This window comes from Neodiprion pinetum, chromosome 5, assembly GCF_021155775.2.
Source record: "Neodiprion pinetum isolate iyNeoPine1 chromosome 5, iyNeoPine1.2, whole genome shotgun sequence".
Classification (NCBI taxonomy): Eukaryota; Metazoa; Arthropoda; class Insecta; order Hymenoptera; family Diprionidae; genus Neodiprion; species Neodiprion pinetum.
In genome coordinates this window covers 19,040,218-19,063,040 of record NC_060236.1, presented here as the reverse complement: position 1 = coordinate 19,063,040, position 22,823 = coordinate 19,040,218, and the positions used below count along the sequence as shown (strand labels likewise).

Below are 22,823 nucleotides of genomic sequence, written 5' to 3'. Positions count from 1 at the left end.
TTTTTTTATTATAACACAGTTGTAGCACTATAGTCGACTCGTTAGAATTTTTATATGTATAAAAGTATTTCTTCGCATCAAATGTCAATTACACACGAGACGTTGGTTAACTTGAAATATAACCTTACAACAGTTTGAATTAATATTGTACTGGCACTATCAACCCAAGTAGTTGCCAAACCTTCTATTTTATTTTGTTTTTTATGTTTTGTTAATAAACAGCCTGAAGATAGCTGGCTAGGCCCAGCCTAAACGTCATTTCCCAAAATATTGATTGTCCTTTCTCTGACCTTTCCCGCCGAAAACTTGAAACATTCAACCTCAACGATCACGAATTTCAAACAAACTGAGGTTCACGATATGACCTAAGAGTTTAAAGGAGTACAGATATTTTCGCAATAATTTAGAGGAATTTTCTGTTTTGGTGTAAAAGACATTTTTTACCGTTTGCTTTCTATGTTACCCCATTATATATAGATTGGATGCGATTTTATTGACTTCAGGAGTCTTCGCAATATACTTTGATGATTTTCCAGGAGTTTTTTTCTTCGCTTCAATGATATGTCGTATAACAATTCTCAATATTTTACGTTTTTTTATGAAGGAAATCGAATAATTTCAGAAAGTTCAGAATAGACTGTCGTGGGGTTCTTTATATTCCATTTAATTTTAGTGTGGTTTTTGGATATTGCAAAGATTTTGAGAGGTTCTTGAGAAAATTTCAACCCATTTAAAGTGTTTTTACAGTGAATCCCTATCGATTGCTTTCAATTCTGCAGCCTGCAGATACTGAATGATATGTTAGTTTGTTGAAATCTTTCACTTTCACTTTCTTCCATAAACGTTGAGTGAACATAGGTTCGAATCCAAAAATTTAATGAGAAGCACCAAAAGTTTGCAATTGGAGTACGTGCACGTACGTACGTACGTATGTACGTTACGACATTATGAGTAACTGAAAACTATCAAGCACAAATTAAAATTCACTTGAATCAACATCAAAATACCAACACCTAATTAAGAAACAACTGAAACCAACTTAAATATGACCGTACAAGTGAAAATGAATGTTTGCATATTAGAGGAACCCCCGTTGAGCATAGATTTCCCGGTAAAACAGAATAAGAACCTCTGGAAAACAGAACAGTTGAAACTGTTTCGAGAAGAGGTCATACGGCCGATTTAAGAGTATCACGAGATCAGGTACAATTTTTTCTCAAATCTTCATACCAATTTAGAATTTTTTTATGAAATAATCGTACTATCCTCAGTTATGGTTGGATAAATATCCGGGAAATATTAAATCAATTTATTTCGCTACGAGACGAGCTTCGAAGTTGTATTCTACAAATTATTCGATTATTAATACGTATGACAATTTATCGGTCCTAACCAAGTAGAGCCCTTTCTAATATCTTCACGATTACATCATAGCAACATTCAAATCGAACCGACTCTTTACCGTAAAAATGGCATGGATTCCCGTATTTGAATACTCTTACAAATCGAACACGTTACCCAGTGCTCAGTACACCCTAAACGATAGTTAGACGCAAGTCCGTTCCGCGAGTCAACGAGTCGGAATATGCTCTTGGACGGCGATGGCGCGTCAGACATTCCCCGAGCTGTCTCGGTATGAGAATATGAGAGTTTTCGTCCAAAACCGGTGCGGCGAGCTGGGCTCTCGGCTCAACAGGTTTGTGACGGCACGAAGTCCCTGCAGCGGGGTGGAGGATCGGCGACGCCGCGGCGTCGATTTCGCCCGGAGTTCCGAGCGGCGAGACGCAAGAACCGCGGCGACAAGGACGCCGCCTCCAGGGGGCCGGGGGCCGAGAATAATGACAGCGCGAGACAAGGACGCGGATAAATGCGCGGCGCCGCTCTGGCGTCCCATTCATGCTTTTTACTCGTTAGGAGAGAGCCGCTGCCGAGCTGTGCTGCCTGCAGGACTCGATGCCGTCGCCCGGCCTTATCTGAACAATGAGTCGCAAGCTGCTGCACCGGACCAGTTAAGGATCGCAGCGATTTCCTCTTCCCTCTCCTCCCCCACTACCATCGTTCGCTTTTCCCGCCACTGCACTATGCGCCGTGAAACATGCGGAATACAGTAGATACTCGAGAATCGCGATTCGAGTATAGGTTATGTTGGGAGTGACTAAGGTGTTTTGAGTGCGGAGTCACGTGGACGATTTAAAAGTTTCCACGAGATTCGAGCCCGTTTTTTCGTAAGATGTCGGTTCCGTTGGAATGCTTTGGTGATATGATCGCTCAGATGTTAGGAAGTATACGTTGGTCAGCTAAGATCGATAAATTGTCACATGAGTTCACAATCGAGTAGTTTGGAAAACATAACCTTAACACCCGTCTCGCGAATATATAAATAGATTGAAAATCTGTACGATATTTCTTCAACCCTAGTTGAGTGGAGTGTATCTTCTGGCAACAGCACGATCATTTTATAAAAAATTCGATATTGATTCCAATTTTTGAGGGAAAGTAAAACCCTTATTTTAACTATTGTTAGCGCTCTCGCATCGCTGACGTTAAAATGTTGCGGATGGTGCAAATGAAAAAGGGATGCCCAAAAGTTTTGTTTTTGCTATGGGAGAATAAAGTCATAAAGTATGGTATATTCCTACAAGTGGTAATCCGGTAACGAGAATACATTTTTTGGATATTTGTGTTCCACGATTGCATGCAGAATTGCTTTATCCGCAACTTCTTCAGGTCAACGATGCAGGCTTTACTTATAGCCAAAATATCAGACATTTCACTTGGTCAGAAAAGATTGATTATGTTTGAAATGGCTCATAATTATTTCCGTTCGATAGTGGGCATGCCGTTTCATTCGTGGTCACCGTCATTGGCACAAACAACACTGTTTGATATTTCTTGCCTGGTTTTCTTCTATTTTCCTAACTCTTGATTTAAACGTTCGTGCCGGTTTGTCCTCAAAGGGGGGATGAATGATTTAACGTCTCTTCGGACGATTTAATATTCCTTCAAAAGCGTGCCTCAGGCGATTCGATGTTTTTTACCACCCATATGTTGTAAACACCTAGCTATTTGCAACGGGTGCATTTGACGGACGGAATTCTCAGTCTTTAGGACTCCGAAGGTGAAATCATACTTCAGTTGTTTTTGTTGCTATACAGATTCGCCCGAAATGACACTTCTTCGCTAACGAGAGACGGTAACGATTCTAGAGCCAAAATTATAATCCAAGCGTGCGTGAACGGTCACCATGTTTATTTTGCGCTGAAGGTTAAGTGCGCCTCTCGAAATTCGCGGCAACGATCTTTTTTATCAATTTATATACCAAAGGCTGTAACATCGTCGCACCTTATTTCACGCCAAATATTTTCATCTGTAGTAAACACATTCTCATTTTTGAATATTCAATATTACATAACAACGAAATTCGCTTCTGAAAGTTTCTGATGAGAAACGATGAGATGATGCCGTGAGTAATATGTTGTAAAAGCACAAGTCCCTAAAGATCCAAGAAGCTCTCTATCTGGATGTAATTTACCTGTGGTAAAAAATTTGTTTCGTTCTTTTGATTCCCGGTATTTTGTAGGATACCCGACTACTCGGCAGATGATGGATGAAAAAAAGTTAAAACAAAACGCACGAGCAAAACGTGAAATACGTTGGACTTTAGCTTCCATTCAAGATCGGCTCGTTATAGTTTCGATCCTCAGAACGGACGACGAGACGAGCATTGAGCTGCAACGCCGTTTATACGCCGGGCGACACTGGATCGCTGGATTGATGGCAGATTGATTGATATTCCAACGCCGTGTAACCTGTCGACCGAGGATGCGACGCGATGTCCACTTCCAGTCCGCCATTCCCGTTTCATTCCTGTGTGGGTGTGTTTCTGCTTACAGGGTGTTCCGTTTCAGTAAAACCACTCTGACTTTCCCGCAACTTAACCTAGCTTGCGAATGAAATTCTTTCAGGTGCATAAAATCTATAAGTTAAGATTCTCGTGAGTAAAATGAAGTAGCTTTTTAAATGAGTGAAAGAATTGATTCAAATCCCATATTTCACATCTGAAACCCGGTGAACATATATCCAAATGTTAATTTGACCCCGCAGCAAACAATCAACGAGCTCTTCAATCCTGCCCATAAAAGTATGATTGTTGTCAATGTTCAAATTATGTTTCCATAGTTCCTGCTTCATCATATTTACAAACTAAGGTTTAAGTTGTGAAAAACACCGGCTGAATTATTCTGTGATGATGCTGCATTTGAATGTAGGACCACCACATTTTTCATGTAGAGAGCGTTCTATAATTTTAGAATACTTCGTTTTCGAGATGGTTCTGGGTATTGTTAGTAATTAAAACACCATGTATATTTTTCAAACGATACAGTGATGATCTCAATAAGCTTCGCTACCATTGTAGATGATGGTTACAAAATGTTCAGTTAGATTTGCTCTACCAATTACGATTTTTTAAAACCCACGAAAGTGGGGGAAATCTGTTTCAAAACTATCCTCATGAATTCAATTAACCAAAAGTGACGTTATTTATGATTAAATACACCTGGCCCTCGCGTTTCGTTCTTTTCGAAGACCATCTAGATGCCTTTCCAACTGTCTTAGCTTGCGGAATATTTCTTTCGTTTGTTAAAAAATGGAGTTGGAAAAAGACACCGTGTGTATGCCTGCACGCATGGCGACATGCCGTTTCGCCGTTTTGTGTTCCAGGACTTAAAAGGCCTGACTCTGAAGGAACCTGCTGTAATGCTTCACATGACCACGGACAAAGATTTGTACTGCAGCCTCTTTCCTTTCGATCCTTGCGAACAATCACGGGTTTTTAGCATCATCAAATGATTTTGATGAACTACATCGCGGTATTAAGCGATGATAGCGAAAAGTTAGTCAAATGAGTTTCCAGACGGTTTGTGAAGATAGAAAAAAGCGCAAAAAATTGGGTTCACCCTTTTTCGGAATGGTCCCATGAATTTGCAACCGTGTTTCGCAACCGCGAGATGAAAACGAATCTATACCAGCAAACGTTTTGTACTCTCTTTCCCTTTGTTTTCGAGTGAATTTTCAACGGTTCAGATTCACTTTCAAGGATATAGAGATTGTATTGATGATTCCAAACCACGATAGCTTATTCATAGATACTTGAAATCGCAGTCACTTCTATTTTATAGACAGCACGAAGTATTGGCATATTGCTATAAATATACACGAATCTGGCAACCTAGATTTGTTTAATTAACTGACAGATATCCGATCGCTGAGCATTAAGATTGGTGTTACTAATCTCAATATAGAAATACGCGGAACAGAATTTCACTGAGCGAATGCAAAAAAAACACACGTGTAACATCGAATGTTATTAGTAGATTCAGAAATTTGGATTTCTTGTAAACTCTTTCCAAATTGTCAGAGGAATTTCGAGCTCCTACAGAAAATCGAAACTATACCGAACGTCAAATTGATGCATTATATGAAACGTGGAAATAATCATTAGGTGTGATACCAATTATGAGCACCTGGCTATTTAAAGAACGTGAAACAGTTGAATGAAAGGAAAAATATTCGGGAGACAGTTTCCTGATTTCGGAAAGAATTTACAGCCTAGGATTGCGTCTTAACTTGATAACTACAAATTCTAGGTCTCATAGATTCGAATTGCATCGCTTCTCTTGTCCTGAAAAAGCAAGAAACGAGGGTGAAACCGAATAATGGCGATAACGAAGTTGAAAATAGTGATTATGTGACTGGCTGATTGACCGAAGGAATGAGTGAATGAACGAATTACGAGGAGTAAAAGACTTAACCTGGAACCAGGGAACCCAGAATGACTCAAGTGACTGATGTCACAAATGACTTCATCATCGCGATTTCCGTCAGTAGTAAAGAACGGGTGACTGCAGCGAATGATCACGCGGTATACCCGGAACTATGGAATTAAAAATAATTCGCGGCTAGACGTGCAAATATGGTGTACATTACTTTAGCGAGAATTCATGTAGCTGTTCAATTGAGTTTGCGGTACTGAGTTCGTTTTACAGCCACATCCTGATCCTTACGTCCTCCCATTTTTTAAATAAACTCTTATACTTCAATGCCGATAGAAGAAAATCCTTATCCACTTTTAATCCTTATTAGAGAACCTCGGAGAAATTTTTTTTTTTTAAATAGTGCTTTTGTTTGAATTGAATTTCAAATAATTTTTATTTAAGAATAAAAAGTTGAATTTTTGGGAAACGGAATACATTGTACAATTTCCACTCACTACTTTCGGAAAAACCACAATTTATATTACGAGATCTTCGTAACGAAGATCTGACAAAATTCTTTAAAATCAAAATTTGATAGTAAGGTCAAATAAAAAAAAAAAGCTTCAACAAAGTCGAAGAGCATGAGGATCACTGGCAGACTGAACTAAACTAAATGACCCATACAAATAGAGATATACACACACGACCATGCCGAAACAAAATTAGCACGGTTGATTAAATTGGCCTGTTCGAAATACCAACATTTTTTGCCTCCTCGGCTCGTCCGGTTTACTTTAAGCACCCAGTTTCTCAATTTTCCATATTCCTGTTGCCCCGATGTTCTATTCTTACGTTTCTTTATTTATTCGATTTCTGAACAAATCTGATGATGCGAAACTAGAAAAATGATTAAATTATTTGTGTGATTAAAGTAAGTCAGAGTTCAGTTGATTTCTGGTACCGTTGAGTGATTTTTTCTTAATAACTATTTCTATAAAAAATTATTCATAACTAGATATTCTTTGTGTCAAGAGTAATTTTTTTCAACCACTTCTCACTTAAGATGAACTTTGTGCTATAAAATGAAAGCATAACAAGCTAGAAGGGTTACATGCGCTTTGATATTTGTGTAACTTACGTAAAGAGATCAGCTGATTTCTTTGTTCGACGCCATTTTGCTTCGCCACGTCCGTATTGCGGAAGTGTTGAAATGATTTAAAATACCTTATAAAAGCAAAGAAATTTGTGGCAAAGAACTCTAAGAATTTGCAAAATTATTCATTTTTTTTCGCAGTTCTACACTTTTGTCGCAAATTTTTTCCCTCTCAAATGTTTTCAAATAAATAATTAAGAATTTGAGACGTATGTGATTTTTCCACTCGACGTCACTGTGATTATTTTCCTTCGTGTTTGTTGTTCTCGAGTTCTGATAAGCGTATAGTGGAACGTTGTTCCACGAAAGAGAATCTACATATATGTATGTGTAGACTATAGTTAGGTATGCATAGCACTCGGTGTTTTTCTGAATCGTGAGTAATATTCTACTGTATATACACATACATACGTGCATACATAATGTAAATAGGAAGAGCCAAGGACTAAGTCAGGTGGATTGAATTGGTTTCGTAATATGTTGTCAAAGCCTGGACGCAAACACGTGTACAATACATCCACGGAGAAGTTGAAAAGCAAATACTGAAAGCGAGATTGTGCCGTTCTAGGATTAGAAAATGCACTTTTAACGCGTCGAGAAACGAGGATTACCGTACACCGTATATCCGTTGCAACCCTGTGGTCAATAATTATTATACTAATTATTATACTATAATTATGTTAAAGAAAAATATCCTTACCTACGACCGTTACGTAAATTATTTCCAAGTATTTCACTGACGACAATTTAATTTCCCTCAATTATGCAATCACCGTTTCAGAATATTAACTACACATTCATCGTGTAGTAGTCACAAGGTAGACACTGAGGAGTCATTTATACACATCATATGTACATTCTTAACATAACCTGCAACAACGGAGTGTATACCTGTAATTAATATTGACTCAACATCATGGAGACTTATTTTTGATTCTATTCACTTTGGTTTGTCATCTCAATTTGTTTTTTTTTCAAGATACCATGCTTATGGAACATGTTTCGAGGTGGATGCAGAGCGAAAATTTTGGGACACCGGAACAAAGTAGTGAGCGAAAAAGCCTGTCGAGCAAGAATCGCATTCAAATAATATCGCGGGTCACCGATCGAACTATAAATATCGATTATGATTTGTTGCTATGTAGTGCAAAAGCGGCGATCAACGTCCGACGAGACTAAGGTGCCTGGCATTAGCAGCAAGTATCCGGATGCCACGTGCAACGTGCGTTGACAGAGAACTTTGAACAGGCAATACATTATGTATGCGGACTCGCAGGCTTCATCAGTGACATATGACGGCTAGGAATGTCGCCATATATACAGGTATGCGTATTACCCTACAGATGTTTATACGCACGTATAATATTCGGTATGTGTCATGGCGCGAGTCTGCGCAGAGGTTCGGTACAAAATGGACAACCTTTGAAAAGTCATACCGGAATATTCCGGCGGCGAAGAGATTTGTAGGATAAATTTTATGGTTATGGAAGGGGAGAAATGTCCTTGTTTGATTTCGATATTTTTTTTTTTTTTACAAGTTACAATAGCGGAAATTTTAAATCTCTATATTCTTCTTGTAGCCAGCCTCGAGACGAATTCAACGACACCAAGATCGTCGATTTTGGTCCGTCCGTTCGGAGGATATTCGATTTGAAAGCACGCTTCGTGCGCGATTAACCGCGCTACTTGAGCAAGCGAAGCGAGCCTAGCGCTAATCCCGAACTTCAGAGTGAAATATCTCGTGAATCGTTTGTCCGAAATCGGCAAACTTGGAATCGTTCGATTCCTCTTGACGTTACTTATACACTGTGGAAATTGAAAAATTGGTGAACCTATTAAACAATACCGACATTTTGAATACCCCAAAAATAGCACTACAAACGGTAAAATCAAAAGCGTTATATTTTCCTGGTATTAAAACCATTTAACATGTAGGAAAAATCATTTCTTCGTTCTCCACGTTTTTTACAGTTTTCGATATATTTTACCAGCTTGTTTAAAACGAGACACCCTGTAGACGGATTGAAATTTATACATGTATAATATACATATATACGTAGGGTATGCCGCAGGTAGGTATAGATGAATTGATTGGACAAGTCGAAATATTGTGATTGATTTATATCCTCTCATCCCCATAAGCATACACCTACCTACTTACTGTCGTTCAATTGTTGCCCATTAGATTAACGCATGCCTATGAATGTTCCACAAAACCTGTTCTGTTCCGTTAGGTTTGTACGCGTATATCATACACGCACTCACTCACATACAATTTTGTTGCACGGTGGAATAGACGTCTAAGAATAATATCGGGCCTGTCAATAGACGCATAAATATATTTATATTATACTTTTCACGACGTGAATTAATTCCCATGCTGCAAAAAGTGATTTCTTTTCTCATTGTCAGTCATGATTTTATGCTCTGTCCGTGATGCAGATTGAAATATTTTTTCCCGCGAGTAAAGATTTAGCTATCCAGTTCGCAGAATACTGACAAATAGTATGTTTGGGAAATTAAATTTGAAAACAATGAAGAAAATTTTCGCGACGAATAATAAGTAGTAAATTGGAACGGTGTTATTCAATCAATTCATTTCTATAATGTCACTACAAAGGTTCAGAACTTTTCTTTATTTCGTCTGGAGATGTCGTCTTTATTTGGTAGTTAATATTTCAAAAAAACGTTTTTCTTCAAAAATATTGTTTCTCAAAATCTTTTAATTTTATTATTGGAAATACAGATTTCCAAAGTAACATACGAATTTGAGACAAATATAACGAAATTGTCTCCAGTGTATTTAATTGACTTGCCGATAAATTAGTTAGTTAGTAAGTTTAGGAAAGTGGATTTTTAACAAGAAATGGTAGATTCTCAAGTGCGTACTTATGGTGGTTTTATTGTTTTCTGATAATTGCACCGATATCTCTTCAGAGAAAATACCGCTGGAATTTCTAGGAATTGATTTCGGGTCGATAAATTTCTAGTTGACTTCTTGGAGGCCTCTTTACAATACGGTGAAAGTTTGCGTTCGTGAATACGACTTTTGTCCATTGCTTGAAATCGTTTCGATGTATTATGAACAATCTTCGATGAATATAGAACCAGGTATAAAGCTGATCTCATTATCAGCCTAGAGAGCTCAGAATCACTGACGGCTAGTTGTCTGACTCGACCCATATCCCAGAACGACGTATTTTCATTTCCGAGAAGAATACGACGCTTAACGACTGCTAACGAAACTAGGAATTAGTCAGAAATGTATTACAGAGTTCCTAAGGAAATAATAAACACAAAACTGTCCAGCGTAATTACGTGTAAGTTTTGAGAAACACGAGAGATGTCGTATCTTCGATGTTAATTTTTCAAAAAATAATTTTGATTTTTTCAGCAGGCTTGGTTATTTGGTAGAATTTTTTTTTGCATGCGTCAATTCAAGATTTAAAATTTTTTTCGTCTCCAAAATACTAATAAACGAATAAATTAAACAGACATCTTACACAAATCTGTCATATCGTCACGGAGTATTAACTTCAAGATCATATTGATAAACATTATTGAATTATGAATTTTTTTCTAGCAATTATAATGAATACGTAAAAATACGTAAGTAATCCCCGAACAAAAAGTTTCACCTGTGGGGATTTTTCTAAAATAATAATCGAAATCAACCATAGTAAGAAAAATCTATATACTGATACTAATTAACTGTAATTTAGAGGCAACAATACTATTTGCTATATAAATAGCTACTAATATGCACATATTAATTACTATAGTTACGGATTACACATAAAGTGAGTATTAACTGAGTGCGATCAATATTTGTGCATCATTTTCCAAGATTGTATAATGTTTAGTTGACAGAAATACGATTAAATCGGCAAAAACGATGCTGAAATGATTTTAAAATCGTTTTCTCCCTTCAACCCTATTTTTTTTTTTTTGTATAGTTGATAATTACTAAGAGCGCAGTATTGAATGATTACAAATCCGCAAGGTAAATAATACCCTCAAATATGAATTTTCTAGTCCTATTCTTCGATAAATCTTATTTAGTTGAAACTTGTCGATTCTACCTTACTAATTACGCATAGTTAATAAACGTACAGTGATGTCAATTGAAATCTCAAAGCTTAAATTCATCACCGATCACCATGAAAAATACATCCGGTGTAACTAGATTCGCCTATCCACTGTTATGAGTCAGGAACAGAACAATTACCGACTAGTGATAGAAAAATTTCTTCCACTAATTAAATATCTTCTCATCATACCTACAGTTAAACGTTAAACGTGAATCACAGTGATCGTAACCGTCAATAAACATCAATTGGCAAGCTACTGAAAACGATGAGTGATCAATGAATAAGTATAAGAAAATATTCACCATCTCAATACGGTTGATGCCTAATCGAATAAACCCAACGTCATTCGCGATATACATAAAAAGAATGGATAAACGAATTAGTTACACCTTAAGCTTCAGAATCTACAGATGTACGTAACATAACTACTATATGTGACCACATATATACATTCATTTCTCGAGGGGAAATGTTGTGAGAGGAAGGGAGGGGGAAAGGAAGAAGGGGGTTCCGTATTGATCACTCCTCTGACTCCACTCCACTCCTGCACACATAACATAGCCAGCCTCTCGCAATTAGATGAGAGAAACGCGCGGGGTGCCTGGAGGGAGGGGGGGGGGGGGGGAGGTTTACCGGAGGGAAGGGAAGAGTTGGCAAAGAGCGGTGCACAGAGGGATAAAGGACGCGGGGAGATGAGCAGGGAGGAAAAGGGTATTCAGAGGTAAAGTTTAGCTTCCAGGCAGCCTCAGGGTTCCTGGTATCTCTGCGCAGGACGTACATGACGTATATATAAGCTTCTCTGTCTCCGATCCACCGTTTGTATCAGTGTGTATCTATAGATCCTGCTCATGTATGCGTATTCATCCGTGTAACAGGTCACGTCTATGTTCCAATATATATATATACATATTGAAATATATATATATATATATATATATATATATATATATATATATATATATATATATATATATATATATGTATATATCACTTTTCCAGGAAACATTTACGTTGGTTATACGCAGAATTGAACGGAGGTGGATGCATGATGGTGAAAGATTGTTACTGCCTGGGACTTGTACAAGTGAGCAGATGAAAGCCTGCAGGGATGTCGGACAGCGGTGAGGGCGACATACCTGCCATGTGTTATACGCATTATATGCATGCATGTATGGATATTATACGACGTATGTATGATAACGGATTGGTATTTGTACGTAAATCATAGCCAGGTCCCAAAATGCTTGTACGACCCTTGCAGAAAAAGAGTAATTAAAACACGGAAACATTGTATTTGGAACTCATTGGAACGATAGAAGTTTGATTAGTTTTACAATACTTTCCAATTGTTCCCAAATGTCACTTTATCCTGTCTTCAGTTTTTTTTTTTTTGCAGTGGTACAACCTATCAGCTTAAAATAATCCACCAAAAGATAGTAAGGATTTGCCTTAACAGAATTCGGTAGTATTCTATGAGAACTAATAGTAAACTATCGGAATCTAGACTAACCTTACCGAACTTGTTGAAGAATCGGTGAAATGAGAAGTTCATGCAAAAAACAACGAATTCATTATTAAACTTCAATAGTAGTGCTTACATTACAACAGGCAATTGTAGTGACTTTGATAGTTGTAAAGAACACTATTGACATGCACTGTAATTATACGTTGAGAGAAATATCTATCGCGCAATACTTGTATTTTAACTAAAGATTTCAGTGCGATTTGGTGACAACTATTCAACGTTGTTGAATCAACTATGTTATAGTAATTTCCACTGCTTATATGCAGAATACGCAATATTTACCATAGCAAATAGTCAATCTCCCCATGCGTAAAAATTGTAAAATCAACTACACGAATAGTCAGACTAATTTATATGAATAGTCATATGAGCTATGCCTTGCTAGTTCACATTTCTATTATATTAGAACAGCGCAAGACCCAAATATTGGGCTACGATAGTAAGACTAAGCTCTATTCATTCGCACTATCGGAGCACCAGTAAATTTTATCATTATTACAATCAATCCTAGAAGAGGTATTATCAACTTAATTACTGCACGTGGAAAGTCACTATTGAATTCTACATGTAATAATATAGCTACAATCTTCCTGCGACTTTATCTGGCAAGACAATTCCAGCACCCTTTCAGAACAAGCCAAGACCCAGTCGTGGGGTATTTGCTTTGGGTCAGACGGATTTAGAGTGGCTGCTTCCGTTGAGCATATAGACACAGTAGTATAAATTTTAATTAATTCGAAGAAGGAAATGTCAATAAAACTAAGCAATAAAAATGTTTTGCATTGGTTTTCTGCCGATGATGAGTTCATATAGGCGACGACGTAATACTTTACTATTTGCATCCCGATGGTCATCAACTACTCACCAAACAATAATTTACTCGTACTGGTATTCCGGTAACAAATTATATTCATGAGACTATGACTCAGCATTAATATTTTAGTAATGAATCCCAGGAATATTCGCATAGCAAATTTTTTTACAGGGGTAAAGGAAAAAATTCGGAGTGATGATGCATGGGATAAATATTTGTTCATTTTTCATTTCTTTATCTCCTTATACGCAACCGCATACGAAATATGGCATTTATTCGATAAATATGACGATGATCATTTTTTTTTATATGGTTGATCATTACACTTGGATGAACCATGCGAAATCAATGTTTTATTTAGTCTGTTATAGGAACAGAAATTAGTTGTTCGCCAGCAGCAGTGATGCAAAAATAGTTGATACTCATAGTAAAACCAACTATTCCACATTTCTGTCGGGGCAATATTTGAAACTTTCAACAACTTGAGCAGTATTATCAAAAATATCAAAGATATTCAGGGTATGAAAATAATTCTCAATTAGATAAGATATGGAAAATAATCTGCAGCTGTAACTAATCTCTGAACAATGAAGAAAAGATAGTGAAAATCATTCTGACCATCCTCATTCGGTTATTTTATAGACGATGCGAACTATAATTATCATTCTTATTTAGTCACTCCGAATTTACAATCGAATTTAATTACACGAAGAGAAAAAAAAAAAATTCGGAAATGCGACAACGGAATGGAACGCGGTCGATTCTTACCGTGAAATAAGTGTATTTCGACATGAAATTTGGCAAGACTCCAAAGTAAACCACCGTCCTCTGACATTCGCTACGGCTATTTCATGCCTAACGTATTCTTATACGTGTGCGAATGTAAATCCGGAGCTTCTACCTATACCTATAAGCTACTACCGGAAATTCCTCCGTTTGCCCTTGTTCTGGTCCCCGGCCAGATCTGCACCGCAGTAATAGTTAACGTATTCAATTTCACCGATGAACCTGAAGAATGAATCGATTTTCCACTATAATTGAAAAAAGAAATTTCTCAATTGATTCAAACAGACGATGAACAAACGAAATAAGTAGTTGACTATAACGTAGCAATTGCGTCGTAATGCGAGTGAATCATATAAATTTCGAGGAAGTAATAACGGCAATTGAAAATATTAGGGTTGGGTTTTTGGCAATCCCGAAATTTTCGAGTACTTACCCGAAATTTTCGGGTTCCTGACCCGCAAGTAATCCATTTCACCCGATCCGATCCAGAGAATTTCAGTACCCGCGGACCCCTACTTGTCAATAATAAAATTATTTCACGATGATGTGCTAATGAAGCAGATGCAAAAGAATTCGACAGTATATTTTTCGGTCAGCCTCTAGTCTGATTTTATTTTATTGAGAATAGAATCTCCACAACTCATAATTCTAGAAGATTAGGAAGGTTGTCCTTCAGATGGTTCGAGATTTCGGAAATAACGTAGGTCCGGAAATTTTCGAAAATCTCTGTCCTCTTCAGAAATCCCGGTATTTTTGGAGAAGCGAAGACAGCCGTGACCAAAATTTCAAAAACTCTGCAATTTTTGGCGAACCCGAGATTTTCGAGGAACTCGAAAGTTTTGGATAATCCGAAATTTTCGTATACCCGACCCGAAAGTAATCCATTTTACCCGACCCGACCCGACCCGAAGAATTTCAGTATCCCTAGAATGAAAAAATATATATATGTTGTTAAAAACTGTTTTTGCTTAACGTTTTATCGATACTGAAAATTCAACGATGTTAAATCCTGAAATTTGATATGTGGTACTTAATATATAGAATCGATTTCATTACGCCCTCTGTCCATCTCTTTCTTCCTCTTTCTTTCTCTTATTTGCTACATGCGTGCGGGCAACTGATTTATCAAGGAAAATAACAGAAAAAAAGATGTGCAATATTTTTTGCGGACGTTCAAGGTTATCTTAATCCTTTAAAAATTAATATAATTTTTTTCATTTCCACGTAATGATCGATGAACTACCATGAGTAAGAGACTAAAGTTCGATACACTTAAAAGTGATCTGTTTTCACGTTGGCTAGAACATGTATGTTTGCAATATCTGATGCTTTCGAACGTTTCATTTTAAATCCGATTCGCTACCGCAAATTTTTCTTTTGTTTTCCGATCTATGAAATTGCGTGCGAATATAATTTTACGCAACTTCCGGTACTTCTGGGGTTCTTTTACCCTCAGTTTAGCGGTCGCTTATGAAATAAGAGAAATAAACGAGGGGGTTCCGGATGAATGAAAGCGGAGAACGTTTACTGCTGCACAACCTCGACCATTTCAAGACGGAAGCGTACAGCTAATGCTCGCCAGTTCACGAGTTCGTTCCCATTCCAGTCATTTATTTATTCATTCATTCAAACTCTTATTCATCGATTTATTTCCTCTCACGGCGAGTTGTATGCATGTACGTATTAAGAAAAACTGCGTGAAGTTCCTTGGCTCTCGGCTCTCTTATTGGACCGCAGAATATGCCGCGACGATAATCGCACGGCCGATGGAATTCTACTAATGCATAAACGATGAAAACGCCAGTATTTCAAACAACCGGTGAAACCGACAGTGAATGAATTCTCACTCTATGGCTTCGCCTTTCAATGTTGTTTGTATCGATAGATCTCGCAATTCAAATCGGAAAAACTCTACCAGACTAAACTAGAAAACTAACGATAACCTTAAAATGACTTCAAACTTTTGTCTATCCGTACCTCAAGAAAATGTGAAAATAATATGCTACGTTGTGCGGAATTTTTTTCATTTTCTTTAAAAAAGAATTTTGCTTTGATGAAACATTTTCATGCCTCACCTCAAAGTAACAACCATATTTATTTTATTTTTTTCTAACGAGAACTAAATGATCAAAATTCGAAAAAATAACTTGGCTCTCGCGAATTGCAAATATCAAAACTTTGCTCCGAATTTTGGATTTTAATCCGTCGATTTCAGTCTGCGTTTTGAAATAAGTAGATTTTTTTCATATAGTTGATAGTCGGAACAAATTTGCTCCTTTCGTGTAGTTGAAAAAATGTAGATATTGAGATATTCTTCTACTTGCACGTAGTAAGTGCATCGTAGCAAAATGTATAATGCGTCATACGTGAAATGAAATAACTGACTACTCGTGCGCAATTTATATAATGGGTATGAGTGAGCGCACGTAAAGAGCATTAGGAAACGGATAACATTTTTTCTGGAATTCACTTGCACGAATCATATTTCCTTCCATGTTCTTAGACCGTGTGACCTTGATAATTCTTTGATCGGAATTTAAAGAAATGTCAAAAATCAAGGAATACACAATTACGAACAACTAAACAAGTATTTTGTCAAAGTGATTACTGTTAAGTGTATTTTGGCTGCAAACTTTTATCATAACCAAGTACACTGAGAGGTTTCCTATAGAAACTGTAACGGCTTTAGTATTACTTAAAATTAGATTCTGAAATATATTTTACGATAAAGGCTTGTAATTTTGAATTTAAAAAAATCGTAAACGTTATAGGTTTTTCACCAATACTCGCCATTTTTACGCTATAAAGACTCGTCGTGTGTGATATTTCACAGCCGATAGTATATAGTCGCTTTGAATAATTTTTCTGAAAAACTAGTAACTTTTCAATATTCACATATTTATTAATAATTGCCGATAATTGAATAAATGAAATAAGTGATACTTATTCATTGGGTATAAAGGTTGCGAAGAAAAGGTAGAAAAGAAATACTTCGTGCAATTCACCGACACGTCCGTATTGTTTCCGATTCACCAAAATTGGAAAACTAATTTTCAAAAATTTTATCACCGCATGATCGTAAAATAAATAAATCATGGAAGTACCTGAGTTTGTGTGAATATATAAATAACAATATCGAAGCGGGAGTAAATTTTCCTACCTCTAGACAATCTTTTCCACAAAAATAATGATAAGACAGTAAGAATGCAGTACGTGCCACGCAAACTAATGTCTAAACATTCTCGCTGCTTCCGAGTATTTAACTCTTCCGCACATAAGTACGATACGCGGAGGTACACGGTAATATCTTTGTAGGTCATATAACTGAGAAGGTTGAAAATCAGCAAGGCAGGTAGCTCCTTTCGGGCGGGAGATGCTACGGCTAAAGTTGAGTATTACCGGTATTACCGGTGGGTAATTAAACTGCACGGTTGTGGACGCTCGGCAGTTCCCGGGTTAAAATATCTCCGGTGTCTAGTTCGCGAAGGGGCCGCGAGGGGCGCGCGGCGCGGCTCCTCTTCTTCTTCTTCCTGATCCCCCTTCTTACTTCTCTCTTTTTCTATGGCGCTTCGGCTCGTTACGGCTCCCTTCGCAGCTATCGCGCGTTGAGCTCGCGAACTCTGTGCGTATATTCTGTATACACACTAAAAGGGCATCGTAACGCGAGTTACAGCCTCAATATGCAGTAAAATAACGATAACCTCACGGCCGGCCTCCCCCACGCCTCAGCTTACGCCTGCGGCACAAACACCCTGCGCAGCCACCGCTCGGCATTCTCATAACACTGTTTTATGCCTCGACTTGTTCCCTTGTACATACCTAGCCTTACAGTTTGCAGTTTAGGAAAAGCTCGCGACACTCTAACAAAAATGCTCTGCAAAAATATCAAGAAATGGGACAGACGTATGATTTATTCTTTTTTTTCCTCGAATATGATTTGTGGGCTGCTCATTCTGATCCAGAATATCGAAGGACGCCATATGGTGGTAGAAAATATACACGTATATGATAATACAGTACGCTTATCTGGTCACATCTGATTATTACAGTTGTTTTTCAACGTACATTTCATTCGGTATTAACTCAGCGTAACTACACTACAGTCGAATCACTTGCACGAAGTTTTCTGTCTCTTTGAGTTTTTGCAATTTAGCTAAAACGATCAGCTGTTAATCGAGTTACGACGCCATGTTGATTTAGCCACGTATCTACGCTGCATCTCAAAATCGTCCATCAAACAGTTAACTGATCGTTTATTTTGATGTTAAGCTCTTCATATTGTGCCAAACACTTGTTTGCATATTTTACTTTTGATAAGCAATGATACTTTTGTAATGTTTCCCGACCTTCGTCAGCGATAAGTAGTTGATTTTCGACAAATCATTGTAATTATTAATACTACCTCGACCTCGCAAATTTCGATAACGCGTCGAGATTGTTATGTATGCGAGACCTGCGCAAATTTTTCATCACCTGTTCACACGTATAATGTATCTATACATATAAAATAACATCTCAACATATAAAGCAATTGTTTTGTGTAGTGGATATTATAGTATATACGGTTTCTACTTTTCATCCATTTTCCCTCTATTTTTATCTCAGTTTTCTCTTTCTTCTTAACTGGAGATATTATCAATTATGCCAAAATGACATTGGCAAATATTGGAAGTTGATTCAAATATAAATAGTTTCAGATACTGAAATGAAGTATTCAGTGGTAGGATTTTGTTATTAATTTTTCTTATTGCACGCTTCTTCTTGTTCTTCTTCTTCTTCTTCTTCTTCAGCATCGCCTTATTCTTTTTTAATCAATGCGTACGGGGCTGGCAAAGGAGCAGAGGAGTGGCTACCGAAGAATAGTGACCATCCCATTCGTGGGCAGTTTAAATAGCCGGTCCTCAGGGATTGGGATTCTCGACTCATTATTCCCAGGACCATGTCTACCTGTATCAGACAGAGTCAAACTCATGGGAACGCAGATCCAGTAAAAGTGGAGCGTTACTATCGCTTCAGCGTATTCATTACCATCCATATTATTCCTTATCCACTTCACTACCGCTAATAGTGGATGCTATTATTTATCTTAATACATGTTAGTATTCTCAGTTCCATTTCTCGTTTTCTGTACTCCTACCGATCGCATCGGTTTAATGGTATTGCACTTGACGGAAAAAAACCTCAACGAACACGATCATAGAAATGTCTACTTCAAAATCGACTTAAAAGACAGTTTTTTTAAGGAATGTTGACGGTTTTGTTACACTTTCCTGAATGTAAATGAATAAGTCGTGGAGACATATTTTTTGAATGACCTGAGTGTGTCATATTAGACTGTATTAAAATTACTTACGAATTTAAAAATATCCATCACGTGATAGAAATTATACTAACTGAAAAAAAAAAAAAAAAATTCATCGACAGTGAGGAGTCCAGGAAAATATCGACCGATTTTAGAAGAATCACTGGTCTATTAACTGCACACTTAGAGACACCTGCACCTTCAACTTAAGTGGACGCACCCCATGAGCCTGAGGGATCGTAGCGGACGCTAACATTATACATACACCCTGGAGTCCCTAACCTTCCTAGAACAGTTCGTAAACACGGCGCGTCTGGTTTGGTGATCACCAGTCACCGTGATGACCGAGGCAGCCCCTAAACCAAAGACCCGGAAAACCACTGCGCTTATACGTTGCACCTGTATATGAATATACAGGGTGATTCAGACAAGTTGAAGAATGTTAGAGGTTACGTCGAGCTAATTTGTTATTACAGTAAAAACGTATTATTCGTTATTACAAGTACCAAGAGAATTCATTACTTTTCGAACAATTGGGATTCTTGATAAGGACGTGATTGAGGCAATATGACGTTGAAAGGGGTAATCATCTGATCATTTTGGGAAAATTTAACAATTATAAACACATAGAAAACGTGGTGCAGGCTGTCGAACTTTCGTTTTGTGACATCAACTCGGTTTAGGTTGAAATGCGTGACAATAATCCACATTACTAATCAGATACGAGCCAGTTATCTTATACTCTAAATGTTCCGGAAAAAGTTGTCAAATCTATATTGTATAATTCACGTTTTGTAAAGAAAATGACCGTCGATGTGTCCATCAGCATTTCGAAATACACCAACGAAGTTCATTTTTCCAATCTATTTACTACTTCTTTCATAAATGTAATCGTTACCATTTGTCAAGTTCTAAAATTCTTGAACCCGAAAATTCAGTTTTTTGTAACAATATCTCGTTCTTGGCTATTTCACGGGAAAATGTGTCCCTCCGGAATAATTCCACCACGCTTGAATCATCTTGTATAATATTGTACATTATTTACCAGACGATTAAGCGAGCTTAGTAAAATCCTACGGGGATGTCCGGGGTAATTTAGCGCCCAAGGACGTCTCTTCGTTCGTCGCCCGCAGGTAAAATTGCCTTTTCGTTTCAGGTATATCACAGCCTCGAGTTTGGGCAACCGAAATTTTTTGCGCTCCAGGGTGCATAAGTCTGGTTGCCTTATATATTTATGTCGCCCGTAGGAATCCCCAATTTTCGGGAACAGTGAAACGGTTTTTCGGAATACCTGCAGTCGCTCTGAAATACGGAAGGTCAACTTGAACACGCGTACCTCAGCTTGCATGCGAAATTATAGGTATAATACATGCGTGTGAAATTTCACGAAATGTACAAGTATCTTTGATCGGCGAGAGGTATTTGCGCCTGGTACATATTTGTACGTATATAAGATATTATAGACAGCCATCGATTACGCTTTAAGCAGCTGTACACGTGAAGTAATAAGTCGTGTCAACTACAGCATACCAAAAACACCTCTAACACACGTCCACATATCACATGTCTATGATACGAAAAAATAGGGAGCCGAATAGTAAGAGAGGAAAACAGGCACAGAAAAGAACTAGAAAATACAAGAGAAAAGAAATCAATTAATGGACGTATTGATGAATGAATTAGCCTCTTAGGGAAGAGATTATAAATAAAGTGGACGAAGTTTTCGGTCGATGCAACTAGCTGAAGCACTTTCAAGCAAGACGATAATCAGCCAAGATAATTATAATGAATAAAAATAACTATGAAACAAATTTTTAACATAAAGAAAAAAATGTTCACTCATTTCCATTGGTTTTACTGATGTATTTAGTTAACAGTTAATAATTATTTAACTGTTCATTTCACGACGAAGAATATAGTCCAAGACACTGAAGCGTGATTGGAATCACAGTGACTTTTAGGTCTAGTTCGCAATTCAGGACTTTTAGTATAGACGAATGATCGATTATTCCGGAGGAATACTAACAAATTTTAATAAATGAGCTTACTAATTGATTTCTTTTGTCGTTACTGAGTTTTTTAATGACGGGTTATTGCCTGTTCGGCATTTTACTATTTCACAAGGATTAGTTGGATAATTGCAGAAACCTACACATTAGACAGAATGACCAATACCATTAGTTGAAACCACCAACGCCAAATTGCAACTATGTTAGAAAATTAATTTCTTAAACGTCACTTCACATTGATCATATACGTGGCTGTTTGAAGATCACAAAAATACTATAAATTAATTTCTGTCGGCTATGGGAAATAGTTTTTTGTAGTAGAAGCGATTTCAATTTACATGAGAAGGCGGGGTATTTAAAATTCGAGCAATAGATTTTTGCACCCTGAAAGGAAAGCACCTTTCGATTTAAGTTGGGTCAGATTATCTCGGTTTGAATTGACCAGCAGGTATGGTCGGCAATAGTTTAAGGTATCCTCGAGACTGGACCAGACAGTCGATTGAGTTCCCGGGGTTCGTTTGTTGTTTTATGATTTAAAACCACCTCGAGGACCTCGAGGGTCGAAGGACCTGCAATATGAATAATTCTTTCGTGTTTCAGGTGAGTCTACGCGGAACAAGGGACACTCGATCCTTGGTTCTCGGAAGGGGACTCCAGTTACGAAATATCTTATACATGCCTGACAATGTCGTTTAGAAAGAGCAAAATGATTTTGGGAGGTGAGACGAACCTTCTCGATGCAGGATTTAAGGGGGCTGCCCAAGGTCCCTGTAACTCAAACGCGAAAACGGGCATAACGGTCCCATTCTATATACAATTTTGTACAAAAATACTCCAATGTATTTTTATTCGATGGAGAAATAAAGTAATGCCATGAATTCTACGAATTTACTATTGCGATTTCAATATCGTGCTTGATAAAATTAAGTAAATAATCGGTAACTGGCAACCGAAAGCAATAGCTAGAGTGAGAAACATATGAGCATTTACTTTAACTAAAAATATTTAGTAGAAAATATGTTTAATAAACATTGCTGTACACTTGCATTCATCTTTTATTGTCTAGGTGTCCTAAGTGTTAGAAAACGAAACTCTTGGCAGTTATAATTTCTGAACAATTTTGCCCTCGACCAACTTGAATCAATAATAAAATAGTCTGAGATTCTAGTTGCGTTGGTCAGAATTTGATGGGTGTTTTTTCTCTGCTGTTTCTTTAGTCTTCTGAATTTTGTATCATTTTTTGTGCTGGTAATGAAAACAAATGGTTTTATAAAAAATTCTCCGATTCGAAAACAGTTGTGTAAATGAAGAATGTTCTTATTTAATAGAAACTTATTCAGTAATTTAATTATTTTTATACATCGGTGATTCGACTGACGCATTCCAC

General features: G+C 37.3%; 1 long non-coding RNA gene across 1 annotated transcript; it reads left to right on the top strand.

Moving 5' to 3' along the window:
• Window positions 1–2,698: 2,698 nt before the first annotated feature.
• LOC124220629 (uncharacterized) lies at window positions 2,699–22,403 on the top strand. Its single transcript, XR_006883635.1, has 6 exons — window positions 2,699–3,463; window positions 3,581–3,875; window positions 7,889–7,957; window positions 8,055–8,232; window positions 12,000–12,187; window positions 22,037–22,403. It is a non-coding gene; the product is annotated as an uncharacterized lncRNA (long non-coding RNA).
• The last annotated feature ends 420 nt before the right edge of the window (window positions 22,404–22,823 follow it).